Source organism: Toxorhynchites rutilus, chromosome 2 (assembly GCF_029784135.1).
Source record: "Toxorhynchites rutilus septentrionalis strain SRP chromosome 2, ASM2978413v1, whole genome shotgun sequence".
Classification (NCBI taxonomy): Eukaryota; Metazoa; Arthropoda; class Insecta; order Diptera; family Culicidae; genus Toxorhynchites; species Toxorhynchites rutilus.
Genome location: NC_073745.1, coordinates 78,991,287 through 79,015,171, shown reverse-complemented (window position 1 = coordinate 79,015,171; position 23,885 = coordinate 78,991,287). Strand labels below are relative to the sequence as shown.

Sequence of the window (23,885 nt, the reverse complement as noted above, 5' to 3'; positions counted from 1 at the left end):
TTTAATGTCAGTCCTTTTACGTTTGGTATGATGACATCTTGGTTTTGATGTCTCTGTTAGGCCTGACCTGCATTTGCAATGCCAATTTCCTCAGACACCCTGGTTCTGAAGTCTGTGTTAGGGAAATACATTTCAGTCGGAACGAAAAAAAATTTTTCATCTCTACCCTCAATTGTTTCGTGGCTTTTCAAAACAGTGCTAGAAAATTTCATGAAGCCAGATTGTCTGACGAATTTATGAAATTACAACGAGCTTTATTGAGGATATTGTGTATGTAGATGTATCCCCAGAGTTATTAATGTATGAATACGTTTCAGTGTGTAAAATTACTCAAGGGGAAATTTTTAAATTCTGGTGGGATTTGGAATGGATTCTGTATTATGATCTACTACCAAGCAACCTGTTTCGCACATGTATGGCTTGCAGCAGTTTTCGACGAAGAAGCAAACATGTTCTGGGAGGATAGAATACTTAAGCTATGTGAAAGATTGTGAAACAGAACTATGGATATAAAATTAAATTGCTTAAAAATGCTTAGATTGAAAATTATTTTTTTGTTTTCCCAGAAATCGACATTAACTTTTCGGACAACTCATTATGAGCTATACTGATTTATCCTGATTTTTAGTTTCATTCTTCCTGATTTTTTAAAATTATACTTGGCAACCCTGGTTACCATATACAATTTTACACCTACACTTGTGCTAAACGTATTACAATGCATGATCGGTCATTGATATGAAGTTTGAAGGAGCAACCAACATATGAGTTCCAAATTTAAATTTGAGGTTTGTAGTTTCATAAAATACATTATTTTATTCTTCACTATAATTGTTATGCAGTGGCCAAAATGATTGATGCAAGACTCTCGTAAATCTATCAGAATATAACTGAGCAATAATTGTGAGTACAAGAGGAAGCTTGTATCTTCGATTTCGACCAATCAGGACGAGGCAAAGGGATGCTTCGATGTAACGTTATAACACTCGTTATAACGTACACACGATATAACGTCATTCGATATATCGTACACATTTTCAATGAACGAATTTCATGCTGTCTCAGGAATACGCAGCACCAACTTGAAATGTAGGAAATTGTTTAAATTTTCATGTTAAAAAATACATAAATAAAAATACACTGAAAAAAAATATTTCAAAGATTGAAATATTTTTTTCTCAAAAGCGTATTTTTTAATAATTCTCTTAAAAAGTGCCAAAGAAAACACTGCACTTCTTCCAATGTATGGGAGACTTGATGATAGTGATATGTAATATTCATATAATTCTCGTTCAGATTTAAAAAAAATACGTTTTTGGGAAAAAAAACTAATTTATATTTTGAAAATAATTTTGTTCCATGATTTTTTCTTCAAAATTAGTTTGTTATTTTTTAATGAAAGCTTTAACAATTTGCTATATTTCATTGTCTGGAAAATCGATATTAGGTGTGTACGGAAAAGTAAATTCATTCGTAAGTGGTAAATTCTAATTATTGAAATAGTTGCACTGGTAGGGTCGAAATGGACAGTCACATCCATATTCTCATCCAATGCATGGTGGAAAGTGAAGGGAAGACTATTGAACTCTTTTTATATTGCTTTCTCTTTTTGTTCTACTTCAGTTACTGGAAGCACAAATACTGAGAGAGAGCGAAATTATTTCTCTCGCGAGCGATAAACTTTTACGCTTCGTATATTATTGACCCCCCACAACCCGCATCGAAAAAAATGATCTACTTTTCGGCTTGTTTTAGTTTCAGTAAAAAACATAGAAAACCAATTTTTTATAAAACATTCGGCCAATTATTTCGAAACCCAGTATATTGAACTGTAAGAAACTGCTTCTAAGTTTTGGAAAAACAAAAAAATTGTAAAAATTTCTAACCCATAAACTATAGTATGTCCCTACAAAATTCTCATCAAAGAATGAAATGTAGGAAATCGTTCAAATTTTCATAATAAATACAAACAATAAATTTCTTAAATTACATTGAAAAAAAATATTTTAACCCTCGTATACTCGTGCATACGATCTGACAGACTGAGAATCAATGAGATGGCTGAATCAAATGATTATAAAAACTGAATGGAGTCAAACAAAAAATATTATGTGGAATTTTTTCATTCAATTATACCTTTTTCTTTAAATCAATACCAATAACGCCTGAAAATCACAATAGCAATATTACAGAGACACGCACAGTCTGTGAGTATACGAATTACGATTTACGATTTACGAGCATGAGTACACGAGAGTTTAACCTTGGAATTCATTTTTTTTTAATTTTTTTTATTCCTAAAAAAAATAATGAATAGCCCTTACAATTTCCAACAAATCATCTATACAGGGTGGCGCATAAGTCACGCAACCGATTTGCACAGAAAAATGTCTCACGATACATAATCTTTATTCTCGAATAAAAAACGATACAAAGTCGACAACTGAACCGCTTAGGAACTAACACGCTCGATAGCTGCGGCGCGATCGTTATTTTTTTTCCTTCAGAGAGCGTTGCGTGACATATGCGCCACCCTGTACATTGGGAAATGGGCACTTTTGTAGGGAAAACAGTTTTTTCTAACAACTTTTTCAGGTTTTTTTTGAAAAAAATACAACTTATCCTATTTTTTTTATAGTCAAGATAGCGATATAATGTGTTCGAAAAAGTTTCAGATTTCTTTAAAATATGGACTTTTTATCGAAGACAGTTTTTCTATCTTTTACAGTTTTTGGAATATATGACATTTTTGTATGGAGACTCTTGAAAAAAAAAAAAAAGTTTTACTCGTAGTATTTTTGTTTGTAAATTCACCCGATTAACATATTCCTGCCGTGTTTCCGTATAGAAAAAAGTTTGCAGAATATGTCAAACGCGATAATCTACACAGTAAAATGTTATGAGTTAAGCACACATAGTAATTTTTCAAAGAAAACATTTAAAAGTTGTTGTTAGGAAATTTCCAAGTAGCAGTGCCTTTCTTCCGATGTATGGATGACTTGTTGGTAATTATATGGGCAATTTATATATATTTTTTGTTCAGAGTGTTGTAAGAACACGTTTCTGAGAAAAAATAGTTTTAATTTTCAAAAAAATTGGTTTCGATGAAATTCCTTTTCTTTAAATTTGCTTGATACCTCATATTTGATACCTCAATTTAAAAACAAATATATTTTTGAGAAAAATGAATTTCAATTTTTAAAATATTTTGTTTCAGCGTATTATTTTAAATTTTTTTATGAAAGATTAAAATATTTCCTATATTGCATTCTATGACAAAAACTTTATAGGTAATCAAGTTACTAAGTTATGTTTTTTTTTAGAAAAATGCTAAAAATTATTAAAAATTAAAAAAAAATAACTCAAAAATTATGTAATATGTCCGGGTTTTTCACAATGGTTCAGGCGAAGCGCATATCGACCTTTTACAAGTATTTAGCGTGTAGATACACTAAACCGATACTACTTTTTTATCTAGTAAGCGACAAGCGAGCAAATAACGTAAGTTTCTGTGATACAACAACATAAAATAGCGTGTTGAGAGAGTTCTTTGAGTGTTTACTACCACTTCTGCTAGCCACTAGCGGCTATCGATTTGCACAGTTTTACCGCCAGCGGTTTTATTGTTAGAGAACAAAACAAAGGTTTTTACTTAGTAAGCGCTTAGTTTCGTTTATACTATTATTACTATCATTACTATCGAGGTTGATTTCATTCTTACTGCTACCTTCGTGGAATATTTCTGTTTGTCAATCACAAGCAACTAAATGAAACGAGAAAGTGTGAGAGAAGAATTTCGCGCGTCAAGGTGTGACCTTTTGACCTAGCGATTTGACCTAGCGATTATTTTATTTCAGCGTATTATTTTAAATTTTTTTATGAAAGATTAAAATATTTCCTATATTGCATTCTATGACAAAAACTTTATAGGTAATCAGGTTACTAAGTTATGTTTTTTTTTTTCGAAAAATGCTAAAAATTATTAAAAATTAAAAAAAAAACATAACTCAAAAATTATAAGAACTACATAATTTTGGTCAAACAATGAAATATAGGAAATTGTTCAAGCTTTCATTAGAAAATAGTATACTCATTCTTGAAACAAAAACTATTAAACAAATAATTTTGAAAATTAAAACTTGTTTTTCTCAAAAACAATAATATATGAATATTCCACACAACTACTAACAAGTCTCCCATACATCGGATAGAGTACCGTTACTTTTGGTAATTTTTAAGATAATTGAATACAATTTAGAGAAAAATTTATTTCAATTTTTAAATTCTTTTTTTCAGTGTATTTTTATTTTTGTAGTTTTTACATGAAGATTGAAACAATTTCCTACATTTCATTATTAGGCCAAAATTTTGTAAATAATATAATGTTGGAGTAAGAAATTTTTGTAAAAAAAAGAAAAACTTTGGCACTTTAAAAAAGTCTAATTCTTTTTTGGAGATTGCAAGTATGCAAAGTTGCTCAAATGACCAATGTCTTAACACTCACAACAATCTGGCTATCTGAGATGGTCCAGATTCCATTGAAAATGTGTACGTTATATCGAGGTACAGGAAAACCTGTTTTTGTGCGGTTTTTTTGTGGAATTTATTTTGTGTGGTATATGAAAAGAAGCATACTTGAAGCATATATTCGCTAAATTGTTTACTTGTTTTACTATCTTCACTATTTTTATTATAATCACAAAATAGCTAAATAAATTTATTTTCTAAAGGTATATTTTATAACATGTAACGCTATAACGATTTATAGCGATATGCATTTAAAATCTCTGAATTTTTCGTTACATTTTTCGTAGAATGACCCCCCTATATAGAAATCAAAGACATAGTCCTACGTCAATAAAAATTTTGAAAATTAAAATTCAATTTACTCAAAAATATGTTTTTTACAATTCTGAATATATATATATATATATATATATATATATATATATATATATATATATATATATATATATATATATATATATATATATATATATATATAAATGAGTTGCCCATACAATTACAATTCATCCATACTTTGAAAGAAGGACAATGCTACAGATAAAAAGTTTTCCTATAAATTATTAAAAGTTTTACTATTCATATATTTTTTAAGATGCTCCCGTGGCCGAGTGGTTAGCGTCCCACATTATCATGCCGGGGGTTCGGATTCGGTTCCCGTTCTGGCCGGGGGATTTTTCGTCAAAGAAATTTCTTCCGACTTGCACTGAGGTCACGCGTATTCTGGAGCTTACTACTTCAGGATTCATTCAAGGCGTGTTATTTGGCATAGAAATCTCAACTAACTACTACTAATAAAAATGACGCAAGTAATAATTACGTTAGAAGGCAAAAGTATCACTGAGAACGTTAGTGCCATTCAACAAGATTTTTTGAGAATTTAATAAAATACGTTTTTGAGAAAAATTAATTTCAATTTTAAAAAAAAAATTTTTTGTAGTGTAATTAAAAAAAAGTTTGGTACTATTTTATAAAAAAATGAACAATTTCTTTATTAAAATTTTTCAGTTAGGATTTTTTTTATGTAAAAAACGTTCAAAAATCATTTTTCATTCACCCGGGATCAAATTCCTGCCAGTTATTGGAGACAAAATGAACTTCATTGTGTCAAAAATTTAGATTAAAAAAACAGGAAGTGGGTTACATCTGTGGTAGAACCGCAAGGTTGACGTAGGGCTATCGTTGATTTAGTGATCATTTGTTCGAAGTTGAATCTGAATCCATTCTGAATGATTGAAGAAATATTTGGGGGACTTCGAAAACGAGAACGTTACGTTGGAGGCACAAGGTTTTATGTATCCAATATTGTATACGAAAATATTCTATTGATGGGGAAGAATAATCTTTAGAAGATTTCCTGTTAATTGCACTTGATTGAAAAATCACAAAGCGAAATGCATTGAGAAAACATTAAAATAAACTCTTTCGCTTGAATGTAATTTTCAATTCCAAGGGGAATTGGCAGATTATTTTTCAGCAACGATGGCATTTTCCCGGATTCTTCCACCAGTGGTTCAACTCGATAACCACCAAACTAAAAGAGTTGCGCGTGTATGTGTGTGTGGACCAATTTTCGATGCTGGTACTCCATTGGTCGCCTTCTCTTCCCCGCCTAATGGATTCCTTTATGGCCTTAGGGGGAATTTTAACTATCCCGAAGTAAAAATCGGCCCTTCTGCACTCCCTCACAGCGCTTTCATGATGAACGAAGTTAGCTTCACCACAACAGCGACAACATGCTCCAATCGCTATGCAATTATAATTGAGTGGATTTCCGAGCGGCGCTCGCTTATATACCGATTGGTGATTTCTATAGCCTGTATTGAAAGCAATTTTAGGGCTATTGAAACAAGTTTTTGGATCAAAAGGTAACAAGTATATAACGCGTAGACATTTTATCTATCGAATGAAGTGTTTATCATACTATTTCGTTCAGTTGTTTAGGAGCTATTAACGCTCAAAATCTCGGTCTCCGGCGTAACGCTTTCGTTTTCGAAACTTTGATTTTACACCCCGGTATAGAAATGAAAGACGTAGTCCTACGTCAAAAAAAGTTTTTGAGATATTCCATTTTAAGCTTTGTTTTTTTTTTGAGTTAAAACTATTTTTTTCCAGTGTGTACTTTTCCCAGAACAGCAAAATCATAGTCTAGATTTTGCCTAAGACAACATTTCGATCAAATAACCCGTATTGGCGTTATAGTTGATTTTCTGAAATGATATCATTTTTGCACAAGCCCTTTTCAAAAATTATTCGTAAGTTATTTAGAAAAACTAATACCGTAAAATAGCATCGTACCTAGTGCCGAACAAGTTGGTAAAGTTTCAACCACATCAAATATATTAAACTAAAAAATCTTCGTAAATTCGTGTTGATTGGCGGAATGCTTCTTCTGCAAAAAACACACACAAACACCGGGAACCAGTAGCACACCGAATTAGAGCAGTTTTCGGACAATTAAACCAGTGCCATTTAATTAAGCTTCAAACACTATTGTTACACGCACGCGTTCGTTGCACACACAGTTAGATATGGAAGTACATTATTGAATGCAATCGTCGTGTAATATGTCCGGGTTTTTCACAATGGTTCAGGCGAAGCGCATATCGACCTTTTACAAGTATTTAGCGTGTAGATACACTAAACCGATACTACTTTTTTATCTAGTAAGCGACAAGCGAACAAATAACGTAAGTTTCTGTGATACAACAACATAAAATAGCGTGTTGAGAGAGTTCTTTGAGTGTTTACTACCACTTCTGCTAGCCACTAGCGGCTATCGATTTGCACAGTTTTACCGCCAGCGGTTTTATTGTTAGAGAACAAAACAAGAGTTTTTACTTAGTAAGCGCTTAGTTTCGTTTATACTATTATTACTATCATTACTATCGAGGTTGATTTCATTCTTACTGCTACCTTCGTGGAATATTTCTGTTTGTCGATCATAAGCAACTAAATGAAACGAGAAAGTGTGAGAGAAGAATTTCGCGCGTCAAGGTGTGACCTTTTGACCTAGCGATTATACCCATCGCTCGAAAGAGTATTGTAGCGAGTGCAATAATTGTAGTTTTTTTTATCATTTACTTCCGTGAGAAACGATAATAAAAATCTAATCTTTTTGTAGCCTATCCCACCACTTTCTATTATTTTTCCTCTATCTTTTTTTTGTTTTTTTTTCTCATTTCGTGGCTGTCGTTTTTTGTATCATTGGATCCTCTGAATCGGTTCAGTTGCAGGCGCTTTTGCATGATATCTCCTCCTTCTGTCTCTACCGTAACACGTTTGATGTCGCGCAACATATTTGTGTCCGGGTTTCGGTCTCTGCTAAATAGATGTGCTCTACGCTACGCGGGTTTCTGCATTGACTCTGAGCCATCCGTTCTCTGTTCCCGCGCCACGTTTTGGATGGGTGCGATAAATAATCGCATCTCGCACATACCCACGAACACGAACAGGTGAAATGAAAAAGCGCCACAAAACAAACAATCGGAAATCGAGAGTGCAAATGTGACCAAAAAGTGAGATCAGTTTTTCGGATTGGAACGAAGTGATTCAGTTCAGTTGCTCAGTAGTGTAAGTTAATTTTCCGTTCGCTTATTATTTTACTGTTGTCTGCTAACACCCATCTATCTGTCTGTTTGCGGTAATCGTTCCACGTAGTGACTAACAAGGTATTGATTTGCCCCCCTAACGAGAAGTATTTTCAATGATTTCCAGGTGCTATTTGAAGTTTTTCGGAATAACTAATTTTTGATCCGTTTAAACATCAAGAGCAATATTTTAGTACCCAAAAACATATTTTTATCAGATTAAAACTTCTTAACATTAACTTCTTAACTGGTTGAAAGAGGAAGAAACTTTTTAACTATTAAGGACCGCAAAGAAATCTGTAAGACAAACGCCTGGAATTGCACGTTTTGGGCAAAACTTGTACGCTTCATTTGTTCGAATGAGATCGTTTCCTTCGGTGTGGATGAGACGAAGGCAAGCCATCGGTAGGCCTTGTTAGATTCTTGGCAGACCAAGACGGAACGCGAAACACGAGAAAACTCGTGAGCGGTCCTTGATGTGTTAACCTCCATGCTTGTAAATGTAGATAACGTCGATGAATCGTCTCAACCATGTTAGGAATATTAATCGAGATCGGGGATGCCAGACATTTCATAAAATGTCGCCACTCATGAAAAACATATGTTTTGTTGTCGACAAACCAATCGAAAGCGTGCTTTTTTCCAAAACAAAACACTCAAATATTGTTAGAAGTGTACGGACCTTGTTGAACCGATAAATTGATGACTGCCAATTACTTTTTCACGATAATTTTAAGCAAATATTTGCGACTAGTGAGGTCTGATTTGACAAATTAATAGTTCATCGATCAATCGATTATTTTCCAGCTGTTGTTTTCCTCCCTCCTCTGAAGGGGGGTCGCATACAAACAAAACACAAATTTCTGCATAACTCGAGGATTAATTCTAAAATTCTTCAATTTGGTTTATTTGCTAAACAATAATTGAAAAAACATAACTCAAAAACGAAAAGAAACACCTCTTTCATTGTGTTATGTAAAGAACCTTATCTTCGAAGAAAAAAATATGAAAAATATAGTGCCTTTGGTCGCGAGACCATGAGAACTGTAAAAAAATTGTAAGGGGTTGTATCTAGGACACGACCGCATATTTTCGACGTAGAACTACTCAATTATATTATGCGATCCACTTGTTTACCACTTTGAATATTTTTTTAGAATGCATCGAAGTTTTTGTAATAGATTATGTTCTTCGTTACAAATAAATTTGATAAACATCTCTTTACGTTTGATATGATGGCTTGGACTACCAAAATATGTGAACGGGAAAATTGTCAAGAATCATTGTATTTTACATTTCCCTCTGAAATTATTGCACATATCATGTTTACGTAGTTCTTGAACCGCGAAAGTTCATTCACCTCTAGTATCTGAAATGACGATTTTCCCAGGCTTCTCAGTCTAAAGGTGCGTTTTAGGGAAACATATTCTGGTCTGCACAACGACAAGCGAGTATTCAACACCGAAAAATACCCCCGACTTGCATGTATTTCCAATACGGTTTCCCCCAGGAACATTAATTTTGAAGTCCGTGTTAGGGAAACAAAGCTCGGTGGGAACAAAAATACCCCCGACTTGCATGTATATTTGCATTTCCCCGACTTGCATGTATATTTGGATTTCCACAGGTACATCGATTTTTAAATTTGTGTTGGGGAAACCGTAAATCGGGCCAATCAACCCTTGGCAGTAAGGGCGTTTAGATAACGCTTGACATTTTACAGTTATTCAATTGTTCATCTCATGAAAAATAACATTTTATTAATTGTGATAGACGCGTAGAAATATTTTCTATCAATTGATGCAAACATCTTTTCGATCTGTTAAGAGATGTTCGAGTTATAAGCATTCGAAATACGGGTACGGTTAGCACACAAATCGGCAGAACAAATGTAAAGGAAAAAAAGGAAGTTCTTCCAGTTTTCATGAATTCAAACCATTTAGAGATTAGCGAATTGTAATAGCATATCAAACAAATCTTGGAGAATTTCCGATTCGATTGGTATGCAAATCATGAGAAATCGTTCACATTGAAAATAGTTATTAACGTTAACTTTTTTTCATAAAAACGTGACCTGTTTTCTGATTTGGCACCTTTCCTGAAAGACGTAGTTCTACGTCAAAAAAAAAACAAATACAATCAATAATTACGAAAAAAAAATACAATTTTTTTTGCAAGCGCTCAAGGTCACGAGTTCAATTCTCACTCCCGACATTCTTCCAAAAATGGAAGTTAAAAGTGACGAACCAGCCAAAATGTGTTGAAAATCACTATAATACAGAGAAAAAAAAATTGCAAGCGTAATATTTTTTCAAAAACACTATCTAATAATTGTCTTTAATTTGATATGTCAGTCATCTGAATCGGTTCAGTAGATCAAAGTTATGAATTCTTGTGGTGGAAAAACGGGGATAGTAATGAAACGTTGTGGGTGTAAACACGTTGGTCATTCAAGAAATTTTGCATACTTGAGATCTTCGAAAATTAGAGTACTTTTTGAAAAGGGCCGAAAGTTTTTCCTTTTTTTTACAAAAAATTATAACTCAAAAACTATAATCTCTACAAAAATTCTGTTCAAAGGGTGAAATGTAGGAAATTGTGTCAAATTTCTTTAAAAAATACCAAAATTAGTTTAAAGAAATATTACACTGAAAAAAATTGTTTTAAAAATTGAAATTTTTCTCGAAAATGTATTCTTTTAAAATTCTCAAAAAAAAATGTGAATACCTCTTACAATTTCCAACCAGTCACTCATGCAAGATGAGCACTTTAACAGGGAGGAAGTTTTTCTAACAACAACTTTTTCATGGTCTCTTTGTAAAAATTACATCCAAACCTAATTTTGTTTGAAGTCAAGATAGCGATATAGCGATATATTCGACAAAGTTTTAGACCTCCCAAAAATATGATTTTTTGTCGAAGACATCAACTTTCTTTCTTTTATAGTTTTTGGAATACATAGCTTTTTTGGATGGATACTTCTGAAAACATAACTCATTACATTTTCGGGTGTAAGACCCGATTGACTTGTTCGTGACATGTTTGCATTAAAAAGATTACGAGTTAAACATAGTAGTATTTTTGGAAAAAATCTTTCCCTGTAAAAGTGCCCAACAACAACTTTTTTATTTTTATTTTTTTTTTAAATTACTATTAATGTTTAACTCATACCATTTTTATGTATAAATTAGTGCGTGTCGAGATTGTAAAGAAAAAGTCGGCTTTGATAGCTTTAATCTGCATAAACAATTTCATTAAATATTTATTTTTATAGTTTTAATATAATTTTGTTAACAGCTTCAAAAAAATTGGTTTGCCTATTTTTCTTTTTTCACTTCTATTTAATTTCTTAACAACACGTCTCAACTCACTTGCTTTTTGATCGGAAATGAAAATTGCCTTTGGCCAACGGAAATGATTCTGACATTCCGCTTGAAATCACCCGCTTTTCTTGCAACCGTTCAATTCGTTGACAGCCGATTCGCCCGTTTAGCCGGTGGATAGGGTTACCAGCTCGTTGAGTTCTGCGTTGACAGCGCGATTTATATTTTTTTTTATCCAAAATATATATTTTTATTAAGGCTCGGCCGGGGCCGGGAGTTCAATATTTCGACAATGTTTGCCTTATAACTATGTTAGTAATATGTAACCGATTACTCGCGGTTGGCTCGAGGTTAGTATTACAAGTGTTTTCGTAATTGTGATGTTGCTGTCTCCAATGCTCTGTACCTGTGCCCGACACGGGATATTTCCTTTTGGGATGCAGCTGACCATTAATCAGCAACGCCCCCTAGTCTGTACCCCATATCTAGCGTGGTGCGTCTTCTCGTCTCGAGGAATCCAGGATAGAATGGTCACTAGCCGGCGCAATCATCAGCTCGTGTAGAGTTGTCATGAGCGGTACAACCTTTGGCTCTTGTTGAATGATCAGTGGACTGCACAACCTTTGGCCCGTGTGTCTGTAAAGAGTGTGTGTATGTATTGCCGCGACAAAGTAAAAGTTTATCGTTTGGATAGGAGGGATATGAAACGGGGACACAACGAAGGAAACATCATTAAGCGTTTCTGAGGAACAGGTATAGGTGAAGCAGTAGATCAGGATCACGGCTACCTAAGATATCCCGGACGGGGATATCCGATTGTCTGCCTTGTGCTCTCAGTGCTCTAGAGAGCTGAGAGCGAGCAGCATGGAACCGGATACACGACCAGACAACATGCTCGATGTCGTGGTAAAGGGTGTGTCACATCAAATTGCATCACGGAAAAAACGCTGTAGAAATTTAATTTTTAGGAATTATATCTTCAGCTTTCGCTTTAAAATCAGATAAGAGTGTATAGATCACGTTGTCCATGCTTCACTGTCAATTTTTTGTAAATTTGGAAAAATGTCGTCGAACGAAAAAGAGCGTCGTGAATTAATCCTGTACACTCATTTCGAGAATCCGGAGTTGTCACATCGGGACATCGGTAAGATGCTGGGAATCGTCCAATCCACGGTCAGCAGAGTACTAAAACGATACTTCGAGAACCTAACCATCGACCGGAAGGTGAAGAACGGCAAAAATGGATGCTCCGTCAGTGAAAAAGATCACAAGCGCGTAGTTAAGCAGTTTAGACGTGATCCGAGAAGTTCGGTCCGGGATGTCGCCAATAAGCTGAATTTGTCAAGTTCATTCGTCCAGCGGACCAAGCAGCGGGAGGGCCTGCGTACATACAAGGTTCAGAAGGCTCCTAACCGCGACGAAAGGCAAAACATGGTGGGGAAGACGCGAGCCCGGAAGCTGTACACCGAAATTCTGACGAAGCCGCATTGCCTGGTAATGGACGACGAAACCTACGTCAAAGCGGACTTTCGTCAGCTGCCGGGCCTGTTGTTCTTCTCCGCAGAGGACAAATTCAGCGTTCCGGAGGAGATTCGCAAGCAGAAACTATCCAAGTTTGCCAAAAAGTACATATTGTGGCAAGCGATCTGCTCTTGCGGAAAGCGGAGCGCTCCCTTCGTGATGACCGGCACGGTAAACGGGCAGGTTTACCTTAAGGAGTGCCTACAGAAGCGCTTACTACCACTATTGAAGCAGCACGAGGGCCCGACCATCTTCTGGCCGGATCTCGCTTCGTGCCACTATTCAAAGGACGTGTTGGAGTGGTACGAAGCCAACGGGGTCACCTTCGTGCCAAAGGAAATGAACCCGCCCAATGCGCCGGAGCTTCGCCCAATAGAGAAATATTGGGCGATTATGAAGCAGGCCCTCCGGAAGAACCCAAAAGTTGTCAAATCGGAGGCGGACTTCAAGAGAAAATGGATTTCTGTTAAAAAAAACTACAACCTGACGTTGTACAGAACCTTATGGACGGGGTAGAGAGGAAGGTACGAGCATACGGGCTTGGGCTCGAAGTATGAATAAAAAGAAAATGCCAAAAGTTGTTTAATAGTTTTTATTTTACTGTCTAAAATTTTCAAAAGGATCGGTCTACTGGGCGAATTTCTACAGCGTTTTTTCCGTGATGCAATTTGATGTGACACACCCTTTAGCCATCGCCACAATCACAAAGATTGTTTGCTGCGAGCCAAATGCGATAGAGATGCGCGTTTAGGTTGTAGTGATTGGACATAAGCCGAGATATCACGCGAATGAAATCACGACCTACATTCAATCCCTTGAACCATGCACTCGTCGAAACCTTAGGGATAATCGTGTGTAACCAACGACCGAACTCATCACCACTCCACATGCGCTGCCAACTAACGAGTGTGTCCTGACGAGGAATGTGAAAAAATTCATTATAGGCAATTTGCCTTTCAAAAAGTGTGCCTTCTGAAGCGCCCACCTTAGCTAGCGAGTCCGCTTTCTCATTCCCCGGAATCGAGCAATGAGAGGGAACCCATGCTAAGGTAATCTTGAATAATTTTTCGACCAAAACACTCAATAGATGTCTTATTCTTGTTAGGAAATAAGATGAGCGTTTATCAACTTTCATTGAACGAATTGCCTCTATTGAGCTGAGACTGTCTGAAAAAATAAAATAATGGTCGATGGGCAATGTTTCAATGATCCCTAGTGCGTAGTATATCGCACCCAGTTCAGCGACATACACGGAACAAGGATCTTTGAGTTTGAAAGAGGCACTGGAATTTTCATTGAAGATGCCGAAGCCAGTGGACCCGTTTATGAATGAACCGTCAGTAAAGAACATTTTATCAGATCTAACTTTCCCATATTGAGCTTTGAGCTTGGGTAGACTGTACAATTCGTAGTTGCTCTCCGTGATTGACATGACAGATCTAACTTTCCCATATTCTGCCGAAAATATCGGCGGAATAGAATCGGAGCGTAGATGATCTGGGATTCCATTGCTATACGCAAGCAACGATATTGTATTCTCTCCAGCTTGAGAATATGAATCCTGGCAGCTGATCGGAAGCAAAAACTGCCATATTTTAACACTGATAATATCATTGTTTTGTACAACTGAATGAGGTCTCCTGGATGGACGCCCCACCATGTTCCGGTTATTGTTTGGAGAAAATTGATTCTTTGCTGGTGTTCCGTCCGAAAAACGCACGGAAGGGGAAAACAAATGATGTCGTAAGTACCACCCCTCCAGAGACGAATGAACTCTCAGAGTTTAAAGTCTCTCTAATTCAATACCTTCCTTCCTTCCACCCCTCCATTATTCGATACGAAGCGATTCTGCATAAAAATGCGCCCCGACCGTGTGGAGCGATCAGTCTTCAATCAACCATCACCAAGTGCAAAAGTGCAAGTCAACAGCAAGCAGCAAGATAAGAAGAAATATCCAACACATCATCGCAAGAATGCAGTAGCAGCAGGGCAGCAGAAGCAACCGTCGCAAGAGCGCGACAGCAGCAGCAGAGTTAATTGCAGTAGATTTATTTTGCCATCGATGAATTCACATCAGCGGTGGCATCATCAAGCAGCAGCAGTTATTAATTTCAAGATTAACGACGCAATAATGTCTGAAGAGAGAAAATGTGCATAATATAAATATATGAAGAAAACCATGTGTTCACTTTGCACTACTTAAACCCTTTTCTGAAGCAAATCCCAAAGAGTAAAGTTTTCAAGAGTAAGAGTTTTCCATGCACGGAGCGGAGCCATTGGGGCTCGCACCCGTCAAAAAGGCGTGAGGAACACGAAGGTTCCTTCCACGCACTGGTTGTCTCCACGAGGGGAGCAACCGACCTAAATACAGTCCACCCCTAGTCCCCAGCAGACGGAACAGCTGGCATTTCTGTTTCAAATACGCAATGTGTATTCCCCAGGTACATTTAGAGTCAAAATATACTCCAAGGTATTTGAAAAACATCGAGTGCCTGATCGCTTTACCGGATAGGTGAAGTTGGAATTGGGCGGGTTCGTGCTTCCTAGAAAAAAAGACCATTTCGGTTTTCTCCGTAGAGAATTCGATACCCAGCTTGAGAGCCCACGTGAACAGGTTGTTCAGGGTATCTTGCAAGGATTTTTGCAGAATGGCGGGATTAGTACCCGTAATGGAAATAACTCCATCGTCTGCAAGTTGTCTCAGCGTGCAGTTTCTAGTTAGACAATCATCCGTATCATTGACGTAAAAACTATACAAGAGCGGGCTTAGGCAGGAGCCTTGTGGTAGGCCCATAAAACTGTAACGAGAAGATTTCGAGCTGCCATGAGAGAAAATCATGTGCTTTTCTGACAGTAAATTGTACAGGAAATTATTGAGAATTGGTGAAAGTCCACGATTATGAAGTTTCTCTGAGAGAATTTCCATGGAAACTGAATCAAATGCCCCTTTGATATCGAGGAAAACGGAAGCCATTTGTTCTTTGCGAGCAAATGCGATTTGGATTTCAGTAGATAGCATCGCGAGACAATCATTTGTCCCTTTACCTCGGCGGAAGCGCAACTGCGTGTTTAACAGCAAATTGTTCGCTTCAACCCACTTGTCCAAACGAAGTAGAATCATTTTCTCTAACAATTTGCGAATACAGGATAACATTGCAATCGGCCTATACGAGTTGTGATCGCAAGCCGGCTTGTTGGGTTTTCGTATTGCTATCACTCTCACTTGCCTCCAGTCATGTGGGACAATATTCAGCTCCAGAAACTTGTTGAACAAGTTCAGCAAACGCTGTTTCGCCAAGTCGGGAAGATTCTTCAACAAGTTGAATTTAATCTTGTCCGACCCCGGAGCTGAATTGTTACATGAGAGGAGGGCAATTGAGAATTCTACCCTCGAAAAATTCTCATTATCGCATTGGAGCGGAATGTCGCGTACGACGTTTTGTGCAGGAACGGAATCGGGACAAACCTTTCTTGCAAATTTGAAAATCCAATGATTTTTCAAAGTAGACCTTTGAACACTCCTTGTCCCACCAAAGTGATGGAGGACGACGTCGGAAAGTGGTAGCAGGAACACGTTTCTTTTGAGCTTGAAGTGCGCTTTCGTAAATTAAACTCGATATAAAGTTATACTCTTCGAGTGGAGGAAGTTCATGCATTGAAACTAGTTGATGTCTTTGACAAAAAATCATATTTTAGTGAGATCTAAAACCTTGTCGAATACACTATATCGCTATCCTGACTTTAAACAAAATTAGGATTAGTTGTAGTTTTTACAAAGAGAACATGAAAAAGTTGTTGTTAGAAAAACTTCTTCGCTGTAAAAGTGCTCACCTTGCAATTGCAATGCATGAGTTGGAAATCGTAAGAGGTACTCACATTTTTTTAGAATTTTAAAAGAATACATTTTTGAGAAAAGTTTCAATTTTTAAAACAATTTTTTTTCAGTGTTTTTGTTTAAACAAATTTTGGTATTTCTTTTTGGAATTTTATACAATCTCCTGCATTTTACCCTTTCAACAGAATTTTTGTAGAAATTTTGAGTTATAAATTTTTGCAAAAAAAAAAAACAGAAAAAAATGTCGGCCCTTTTCAAAAAGTAGTCCTAATCCTTTTCCGACGATTTCAAGTTTGCAAAGTTGCCTTAATGATCAATGTCTTCACACCCACAATGTTTCACTTAAATCTGAGACGTTGGTGCCAATGGCGAGTCACGTTGGCATGAAATACATCTATGGCGCCTAGGATGCCAATGAATGTATGGGAAAAAATCGACCCTAAAATTTCAAAAAGTTACCCTATACAAAATGTTCACCACCTCGAAAAAACGCCCTATGCAAAATATTAGGCTGTCAAAAAAGTCCTGCGGTATTTCCGCGAGGTGTCGTTGTAAGCGCGTAGTTCTAGTTGTATTCTTTGTATCGAGTCATACTATAGCTTGTTGGAAAGGTATTTTTGCGCGCTATAATATAGTCCTTGACAGTGTTATGTTTGGTTAAGTCGTTCGTGAGATAACTCACGCAATATGGAGCAAAATAAAGAGAAAATCCGACATTTTTACAGTACTACTATGACAAAGGCAAAAATGCATCTCAAGCTGCCAATAAAATTTGTGCATTTTATGGACCCGATACAGTTTCCATTTCCACCGCACAACGATGGTTTCAACGTTTTCGTTCTGGTGTAGAGGTCGTCGAAGATGCGTCACGCTCCGGAAGGCCTGTCGTCGAAAATTGCGACAAAATCGCTGAATTAGCCGAGAAAGACCGGCATAGTAGCAGCCGTAGCATCGGCCAAGAGCTGGGGATAAGTCATCAAACCGTTATTAACCATTTGAAGAAGCTTGGATTCACAAAGAAGCTCGATGTATGGGTGCCACACACGTTGACGCAAAAAAACATCTTTGACCGTATCGACGCATGTGAATCGCTGCTGAATCGCAACAAAATCGACCCGTTTCTGAAGCGGATGGTGACTGGCGATGAAAAGTGGGTCACTTACGACAACGTGAAGCGCAAACGGTCGTGGTCGAAACCCGCTGAAGCGGCTCAGACGGTGGCCAAGCCCTCATTAACGGCCAGGAAGGTTCTGCTGTGTGTTTGGTGGGATTGTCAAGGAATAATCTATTATGAGCTGCTTCCCTATGGCCAAACGCTCAATTCGGACCTGTACTACCAACAACTGGACCGCTTGAAGGTAGCACTCATGAAGAAGAGGCCATCTTTGATAAACAGAGGCCGCATTGTCTTCCATCAGGACAACGCCAGGCCACACACTTCTTTGGTGACGCGCCAGAAGCTCCGGGAGCTCGGATGGGAGGTTCTTTTGCATCCGCCGTATAGTCCGGATCTTGCACCAAGTGACTACCACCTGTTTTTGTCCATGGCGAACGAGCTAGGTAGTCAGAAGTTAGCCACAAAAGAGGCCTGTGAAAATTGGCTATTCGAGTTTTTTGCCAATAAGGAAGCGAGCTTCTATAACAGGAGTATTATGAAGTTGGCATCTTGTTGGGAACAAGTCATCGAACAAAACGGCGCATATTTGACTTAAAACAGATGATTGTAACTAATTTTATGAAAAAATGAAAATTAAAAAAAAAATACCGCAGGACTTTTTTGACAGCCTAATATAAGCTCAACCCGACTTAAGGGAGAGTGGTGCAAAGCGGTCAAAGTTTGAGTTTTTTGAAAATCATCCAAAGAGAGAGTAGAGGAAATCGGGGTTTTCAAAAAAAAAAATTTGATGCCAAGTGTTAAAAAAAATTGCATGAAACGTAGAGATCTGGTGTCACCTTGAATTTTGTTTTTGTCAAAAGTCGACAATCTGGGACTTTGGGTTTGTATGGTTTTAAGTGCCAATAAAAATAGTTATCTCAATTTTTCATTCGGAATTTGTTGCGAAATGTTGATTTGCACGATAATATACCCAATGCAAAATATTAGCATATTCGAACTTCTTTTATTGTGGTTGCAGACGTTAAAATTTGATTTTTTGAAAACCGAAGAATCACCGGAAATCGGGGTTTTTAAATTTTTTTTGGTGCCAAATGTTCAAATGTTCTTAAAATTGCATGACATGTCGAGATTTACAGTAACCGACTGTTCAGATGGAAAAACGACGAGAGCGCCAAAAAGAATTTTTTTTCAACAAAATTATTTTTCGAGACAGCAGTACGAGTACGATCTCAACGAATAATGCAATTTTAAGTCATTTGGCATCAACCATTTTTTTTAAACCCCGATTTTCGGTGATCTTTCGTTTAAAAAAAACTCAAATTTTAACGTCTGTGACACTAATAAATGAAGTTCGAATGAGCTATTATTTTGCATAGGGTATATTATCGTGCAAATCAACATTTCGCAACAAGTTCCGAATGAAAAATCTAGATAAGTATTTTTAGTGGTACCCAAAACCATACGTTTCGTCTCGTATTCCGAAAAAAAATTAAGTCCCAGAGTGCCGATTTTTGACAATAATTTTTTTTTTTTGGAGGACACTAGATCTTGACGTTTCATGCAATTTGGCATCAAATTTTTGACGTAGGACTACGTCTAACCGGAAGATATAGGGGGTGAAATGGAAATCTAGGCACTGAACAAGTAGGAAAAAAATGCAAGATTTGGAACGCTTATAACTCGAGCATTTCTCAATAGATCGTAAAGGTTTTTGCATCAATTGATAGGAAATATATCTACGCATCTATCATAACGAATAACATCTCATTTTTCTTGAGATAAATAATTGAATAATTGTGAAATATCAAGCATTGTCCAAATGCACTATGTGTCCATTTTTGATTGGTCCATTTTGTGCTCCTCAAATCGTTCCGACCAAAACGGGCAACCAGAGCAGCAGCGAAATAGAATGAAGCACGATTGAAAAGGAAAAAGAAAAAAATGAACGAAACATTGGTCGCAGTCTCACACATGCGTAATTCTCGAGCCAGCCAGTCAGCTTAAAAATTCCCGCTCCGCTGCCGTAACGATCATTCTCATCTAAACCGTACACCACATCGGTTCACATCACAACACATCAACAAACCAACCCAAGCAGCCATATCTGGACATGGTAAAGAAGGAAAAGTGAAGGGAAAGGCAAAATCCCGCTCGAACCGTGTTGATCTGGAGTTCCCCGCAAGGGTAGCTGGGCCGAGCGCGTTAGTACCAGTGCACCAGTCCACCTAGCCGGCGTTATATAGTTTCGGCCGCCGAAGTGATCGAGTTAGCTGGCAAAGCTGCTCGCGACGATAAGAAAACCCGCATTCGGAACAGAACACATTCGGTTCGGTGGACATCAAGACAACAGGCAGTTGCAGCGAGTGGCGAGTGGCAAACGCAATCGCCAAACGGCATCAGGTAGCAGAAGAAAAAAGTTTGTTCTTTATACAAACTGCTTTGGTGGCAAATCCAGAACAAGGCGGCATCGAGGGTGTTCGAAATGGTTTTTTTCAAAACCACGAGTACAAAGTTTTCTAAATTGAAACCATTCCATAAAACAAGGCGCTTTTCAGGGCCATTAAACCTTCCAAAAAAGAGTTTAGGAAATACAGTTCAATGCTTTCTAAAACAATATCCAAAATAATAATAAAACACAAATTGATTTTTTCATAATTTGTTTGCCAGGATATGACGAGTATGTGAATTTGGCAGTTGTTCTGAGCTTATTGATTTTCACCAATTCTTAAATTGCTTCTAGATTGAAAGTACAGTAATTTACACTTATCTCGACATTTAGCTAATTGGACGGACCTGCAATGCGACATATTTAGTTGGGCCTTTTTGTAAACATAGAGTTTGGGGTCCAAATTATGACCCCACATTGAAAGTCGACACTGTACCACTGTCATCGCAAATGTTCAATTACAGGTTAAAATTACCTCCAATCCGATACTGAGTGGTGGTAATGCGACGTGCCATTGAATGTAATTTACTGTAAAATATGTCACAAGCTGGATGGGAAGAAATTTTCCAACTGTGAAAGCTGTGGCGAGTGGCAAATGCAATCGCTAAACAGAAAGGTTTAGCCGAACAAGATGGGGATATCGAGTGATAACAAAACAATAAACTCTTTAGATTGAAGATAATTTTGTGATCCTGAAAAGGACCCTTTTTAGCCTGCATGTGAATCCAACGAGCGAACAAATCGTAATGAATGTATTTTTTTGCCATCGCTCCCTTTTAACGCTCATTCATTCGTCTCGTTGGACTCGCCCCTTTGGCTGAATCTGCCGATTTGTCTCTATCCTGTGAGTGTGTACTGCTAGAGTATAATACACGCGGACCCCAAAAAATATCTTATTTTCTTTCAAACCGTAAACCCGTGTGGTTGTACGGCATCGGCATCGTGGACGTAACAAAGGAGGACAAGTTAAGGGAAAGGCAAAGTCTCACTCGAACCGTGCAGGTCTCCAGTTCCCTGTTGGTCGCATTCACTGATTGCTCCGCAAGGCTAACTAGGCCGAATGGATTGGTGCCGGAGCACCAGTATACCTAACAGCGATTATAGAGTTTCGGTCGTCGGAGTGCTCGAGTTGGCTTGCAAAGCTGCTCACGACAATCAGAAAACCCGCATCAAGAACAGAGCAGCTTCGGTTCGGCGCTCATCAAGGCAACAATTAGTTTCAGTGAGTGGCAAAGTGTTTCTCCGGCACGTAGCATTAAATGTAATTTACTGAACAACATGTCACAAGCTGGTTGGGAAGAAATTTTCCAACTGTGAAAGCTGTGGCGAGTGGCAAACGCAATAGCTAAACAGGAAGGTTTAACCGAACAAGATGGGAATATCGAGTGATAACAAAAACACAACACCAAAGGTTCTTTTCAGAACCATCAACATATTCATATAGAGCAAACAGTAAACTAATCCATTTTTCAGGTAGATAGGTAGGTATTCACGTACGAGATGAAAATAAAACAATATATTTAAAATATATATTTAAAAAAAACTGTCCACTTTGTATAGTCCTACGTCACTCCGGTTATGTCCCCGACATTACCCACCCGTCTTTTTTTTTTAACGAAAACCCCAATTTCCTTTACTTTTCAAAAAACTCAAACTTTGACCGCTTTGCGCCACTCTCCCTTAAGTCCGATTGAGCTGAATTTTTGCATAGGGTGTTTTTTTCGAGGTAGTAAACGTTTTGTATGGGATATCTTTTTCAAATTTTAGGGTCGATTTTTTCCCATACATTCATTGGCATCCTAGGCGCCATAGATGTATTTCATGTTAACTCGATTGGCCATTGGCACCAACATCTCAGACTTAAGTGAAACATTGTGGGTGGATGTCCCACAAAATCGAAGGACATATGATGAAACTATTAGCTATGGGTAACGGAATTTCAACGGGCCGCACGATTTTATTTTAGTCTCATCTATGTCCTAGATTAAAGGAAGGGGTGTGATAGCTACTAACTGCTACTTGCATATTTATTTTCAAGCTTTTAGTACATTATCTGTATTATTATTATGTCTTATCACAATGAAATTGTTTAATACAAAAAGTTTTTTTCCTTTTTTTATTTTCTAGTTTTTAGTACAGAAAAATCGATTTTAAATTTCTTCCCGTTATTGTTGCCTACTGTATTGTTAGTTTATTTCTCTACAATAAAAACAGTCCAATTTTTTTAAAATGCCTATTTTTCCGGAATGTTTTCATGATGTATTATATTCTATTAGACAAATCATTTCATTTGACACCAATGATAATATGATTGCAAAAAAATATCATTTTGTGCCGGCGACCTTTCTGAATTTATGTTGTTCATAATGTAGTTTGTTCTCCAAGTGAAGTCCAATTGGGATATGTGCATATGTGTAACACATATCCCAATTAAAATTTTTTTAAACTAATATGTAATCAGCCATTTTGTAGCGGCGCCCAAATTGGGTTTTCCAAGATAATACACAGCATTATAATGACAGCAGAGATAAAGGTTTTTTCAAAATGTCACATCAATTAGTCGAAAGGAACGGGGCCAAGTGTTATTAATGTGGGACAACCCTACAGACATACTAACATACATACAAACAGGTCAAAGTTTGACCGAAACCGTTTAAAAATGAAATTAGCTATTTGGTTACAGCGGCCATCTTGGACTTGAATTTTCCATAAATAGCTGTGACGTTTTGTGACTGGTCAAGCCCCTTCATTTGACACCCATTTTGATGGGGTTTGGTACAAGAAAATAACCGCCATTTTGTGGTGGCAGCAATTAAGGATTTGCATTTTTCATAAATAACTGTGTTCTACTAGTCAATCCCTCTCATTTGATACCCATATTGATGGGGTTTTGAAAAAAACACATATTGATGGAGTTTTGAGAAAATATGTAATCCGCCATTTTGTAGCGGCCACCATTTTGGATTTTTAAAATCATACAAATTTCTATTAATGTGGTAAAGCGCTACAGACAAACATGTTACAAACATACAAATTACAGGGCAAGCTAGATAAAACCGTTTAGAAAAAAAAATCGAACAGATTCTGAATCAGTAAAGATGCCGCTATCGCATGAACCTCGGACACGTTAAAAACATTTTTTTTGATAAAATGAAACAAAATGTGGTTCCAAACGTAATTTCTTACGTTTCCCGATTTTTCAAAATAGTTAAATTTGCACCCTAAAACCTCCATATACCTAATTTGGTTTCGTTTGCTTGATTAATTCTCGAGTAATACAGAAATTTGTTTTTCATTTGTATGGTAGACCGCCCCCCCCCCCCCTTAGACAGGAGGGGTGGAGTGTCTAACCACCGTACAATCATTTAGTGCACCCTAAAACCTCCACATGCCAAAATTCGTTTCATTTCGTTTTCGTTTAGTTCTCGAGTAATACAAAAATTTGTGTTCCATTTGCATGGCAGCCCTCCCTAAGAGAGGGGGGAGATGTATTTAACCCTAAAACCTTCATATGGCAAATTTTGTTTCG

General features: G+C 37.1%; 1 protein-coding gene across 4 annotated transcripts in view; it reads left to right on the top strand.

Moving 5' to 3' along the window:
• Positions 1-23,885, top strand: part of LOC129771114 (E3 ubiquitin-protein ligase goliath) — a 222,956-nt gene that overhangs the window by 187,341 nt on the left and 11,730 nt on the right. The gene's annotated exons all lie outside the window — the stretch shown is intronic.